Source organism: Lagopus leucura, unplaced genomic scaffold (genome assembly GCF_019238085.1).
Source record: "Lagopus leucura isolate 7727_CA_CO unplaced genomic scaffold, USGS_WTPT01 Super-Scaffold_73, whole genome shotgun sequence".
Classification (NCBI taxonomy): domain Eukaryota; kingdom Metazoa; phylum Chordata; class Aves; order Galliformes; family Phasianidae; genus Lagopus; species Lagopus leucura.
In genome coordinates, this window is record NW_024962252.1 from 54,165,998 (window position 1) to 54,170,376 (window position 4,379).

At 36.7% G+C, this 4,379-nt stretch overlaps 1 long non-coding RNA gene across 1 annotated transcript; it reads left to right on the forward strand.

Moving 5' to 3' along the window:
- The first annotated feature begins 602 nt into the window (after nt 1-602).
- On the forward strand, nt 603-1,616 carry LOC122183808. Its single transcript, XR_006180369.1, has 3 exons — nt 603-620; nt 697-804; nt 1,578-1,616. It is a non-coding gene; the product is annotated as an uncharacterized LOC122183808 (long non-coding RNA).
- Nucleotides 1,617-4,379: the final 2,763 nt, after the last annotated feature.

The following is a 4,379-nucleotide window of genomic DNA, read 5'->3' on the forward strand; positions in this document are numbered from 1 at the left end:
CACTGGATTCTCATGGAGAATAGGGAGGTATTTCAGATATTCTAAGGACTATTCTACACTCTTAAATTTATCTTCTCTTTATAACTAGCCTTGCAGAGCAATCATGTCTCAAATGTCTCAAATAATGTCTCAAATTATCTGGATGCCTACCTATGCAACCTGGTCTAGGGAGCCTGCTCTGGCAGGTGGGCTGAACTAGATGACTGCTAGAGTTCCCATCCACTTCCTACAGATCTGTGGAATTCTTCTCAACTTCTAATCTAGACAGGTCTACTTGCAATTTTCTAGATTATAGGCTCTCCAGACTTAATTCAATCACTTAATTTGTTTGAGTTGGTGTGAGAGGGGCATTCACAGTGATCTCAAGATGAGGATAATTATGTCTATTAAGGTAATTTCACGTTTTCTTTTAACCTTCTGTCTCTTTATTTTTCAGCTATATATTTTAGAAAGAACTGTCCTTCGGCTCCCAATTTCCCCAGTGGTCTTCAATGAAATCACAAGGTAGTTTTTCTGCCAGAATCTACTGATGAGATAAAAGCATTAAACAGTATTTTGCAGTATCAATTTCAAACTAGAAAGTTCAAAGACAAGGCAAACACCACTGATCTTTATAAAAGGTAATATAGTCAAGAAATATCTTTCTAAAAGAATGAGTGTATTAACTCTTCAATCATAGCCAAATGTCTTTTTCAGGCTGTAAGAATAATGTTGATCCAGATAGTATGAACATGTTGTACTTCGAGGGTCTTCCTCCATGTAATCCTGTGTGGATAATTAAAATGCTGTAATGTTTATTGCCTGGTAAGTATCTCTAGGAGACAAACATTTAAAGTGTGGCTTTTTTTCTTTAAAGTAGCTTGATATCTACATATTTATATTTTATAGTTATATATTTGCAATTTGGAGTTTTTGATTATTGTAGGCTTTTGCAGAGGGAAAACTGTATGTACTCTTCAATTGCTAGACATCAGAATATAGAAAAGCTGACAATTGTTGAGTATCACCAGAAACTACTTCCAGCATTTAAGTTTTCAAGGCCGAAATGTGATCAAGTCAATTCAGACTTATTTCTTAGACTTATTATTTTTCTGAATACTGCATTTCCCTGTTCGAATTACAGAAACCTCATTTCTATTCCTATTGAGTTGAACAGCAATTTTTGTCAGATTTAATGGTGCAGTACCAGAACAAAGTTCCTTATCAGAATTAAGTCCCACAGTTCAACACATTCTCTAAATTTATATAGTTCAAATATGTTAAGCACAACACATACAAGTGGTTGGAATAACTTTTTTTCTTAATGATGGCGCATGTTGTAAGACAACTTTGAAGTAAAGCATTTTTTAGTTGAGAGGGTTTCCTAGTAATTATTCCTGTAGAGGAATGGACAAAATGAAGTTCTGAATTTTGTATAATACGTTATGACTATATACAATTAAGTCTGGATTTCTCCAACTTACTATCTGCATAAGTCTTCTGGAGGAAAGCACACTACTGCACGCTGTCTTGAAAGATGTTGAACTAAGTGCTACTGAAAGCTCCTATTTATTTAAACCTCTTTTCCTGTTAAACAGTGTGTGATGGGTTACCTTTTATGAAGACACTTCCCAGAAGAAAAAAAAAAAAACAAAAAACAACCATGGATCATACCTGGTGCAATAAGAGTATTTTCCTGTCTTCAAGCATTGTGAGGCAAACTTGTTTCAAAGTTTCTTTGTCAATATGGACTGAATACATGAAATAGAGGATGGAAATGACTTCATCCCTATATCTCTTGAGCATTAGCTTGGCAGGAAGGCACAAGCTGGGCTTTTATTCCCGCTTTTTTTTTTCCTTCAGAACTAATCAAGCTATGCTTGCCCTCTATATATCTGAAATGCTTTCTGCAGGCTTGTCAGTGTTAATGGGGTTGTTCTGGTGTGATCTCATTGGCAACTGCTGCCCCTTGAGCTGCTAGCACTGAAAACTGGCCACCAAAACAAAGACCCACTTTTATACCTCTTCTGTGCAAAGGTAAAGCAAATGCAAAATGTAATCAAGCACTACAACTGGTTTTATTCTTTGTTATTTTATTATGTTTATTCCTTATTCCTCATGCAGACCCGTTCTTTTTCTTCCTTCTTGCTATGACTCTTGTCATGAGCATTATAACATAAGGCTTTGAATGAATATATGCTTCCTGGTGAAATTAGTATCTCAAAACCACATTCTCATGCAGTTTCGTATTATTTCAAAATAATCCTGAGAGTCTAAGACTGGCATATGCCTGTTCTTGCTTCACTTCTGGATATTTAATCTAACCTCTTTATTGCATTAAAGAAAAGATTCCACTTTATTTGTGCCTTTTCCAGTCCCCACAGCCATAATATTGTTTTTGTTGTTGTTGTTTTTTGTTTTGTTTTCCAGGGCAACAGCCCGTTTCTTTTCCTTCATGACTGAATTATCTGTTATTATTTATTTATTATTTCTGTTCTGTCAAACATGGAGAGGCAGGACCAAATCTGTAGATGTCTCCATCTGGGTTTTTAACAGTGTTCTATGTGGAAAACTCATCCTCCCAAACACAGTGACACGTTGAGAGATGCATGCATAAACTGAAATGAGAAGAACGTGATGCAGCGAGTAACAGTTTAACTCCTGTCATCTTTTGCTCGTGACAATTTGTGCGATCCGTCTTTTTAGTAGAACGTCGGAAACGAGCATTGCTTTCAGACCGATGAAGAACTGCAGTGTTTTATTGCCGTCTTGTGTTAACGTTTGGAAGTGCAGGTAAAGGAAATTGATGAATTTCAGTCTGCTCAGGCGTAACAAAGGAACAAATTCCTGCTTTTTTTTTTTTTTTATTATTCTCTAATAATGTTCCAAGACAACTTAAGGCTTCTCAGACTTTTTTTTTTTAATTTCAATGACGGGAAACAAGCTTAACTCGGCTACTGAAATAGCTGTGGCTAAAAAATTATTCTGTGCTAGGAAGTAGCTTTGCTTGGGTAAACATAATGCTGGGGTCACTGCTATTAGACCCTCAGGTCCCAATAGAGGGATGTCTTTCAGAGAAAGACAGTTTCATGGAAAAGTCTCTCTGTGTGGTGCCTGGGTTATTCCAGGTAAACTGGCAAGCCACTCAGTTTTCAAGCTGGACTCTTCCATGAAACAGGGATCCAGGACTTGTGCGTTCCATCATCTGTACTCATATTCTGTTTATCTCTTTCACTGGGAATCTGGCTTGATGTTTGGAAACAGTGCAAAACTGTACCAGAGGAAGTTCAGACTTTTTATTAGGAAAAACTTCTTTGCTGTGAGGGTGTTTGAACACAGGCTTCCTAGAGAGGTGGTTGATGTCCCATGGCTGTCAGTGTTTAAGAGGTATTTGAGTAATGACATTAATAATATATTTAACTTCTGGTTAGTCCTCAAGAAGTCAGGAAGTTGGAATAGATCTTTGAATATCCTGTCTAGCTATTCTGTTCTATATTATAGGGAAGAGGTAGTTTGAAAAATATCCTGATAATGCTGTTAAGATTACTTCAATTATTTCCACGTTGTAGGCCTAAATTCTTGAGTAAGATGCTTTCTATGGCTACCAGCCCTGCCTCACTCAACCTGAGAGTTCAGGTTTATGCTAGATTATTTCCACTTTACACACTGTCATCACCAATAAAGACTATTCCATGTGAATTCTGTCTGCTCAGATACCTTTGTCCCCTGCTTGGTTTTGCACATGTGCAGCTGTTGGAGGCTATGGAAGTATTTCCGATAAAACTGAATGTGCTCTGTAGCTCAGCCTCTCTGCATCCAGTCTTTTTGGACATCAAGGAATAGCAAAGCAGGGAACATAAGTGTTTGTTTTTTTATTTTGTATTTCAGTTAGCTAAGAAAGCAATTGTCTTATCATAAAAATTAGTAAAGAGGATGAGCTGCAGTTTTGTGTGGTTAAAATGAATTTGTTTTTATGTACTTACAGAGCCACTAAAAATGTATCTAAATTAAATATCCTGAAGTCCAGCACAGGAAACAGTCATGTGTTCACAGAGGACAGACAAAAAGGCTTAATATGCATTTCCAGATCTAATTATTATTGCTCTATGAAGTTCTCTACCAGCTCAGGATGTATTTCAGATAATGTTTTTAAAGAAACTACTTCCATGGGCTGCACACATTTAATTATTTTGCCACTAGTCTTTCATGCCTTCAGCAAGCTGATTAGTAAGTGGCTCTATGCAACTAAAAGCAAACACTCAAAAAAAAAAAAAAAAAAAAAAAAAAACCCTGAAAACCAATTTCGGGGGGGGGGGGGGGGGCAATGTAATTACCATGAGTGTGTCTTTGTTCAAATACAGAAATATTTTTTCCTTCTGGGGAGAGCTTTCTGTAGGTCA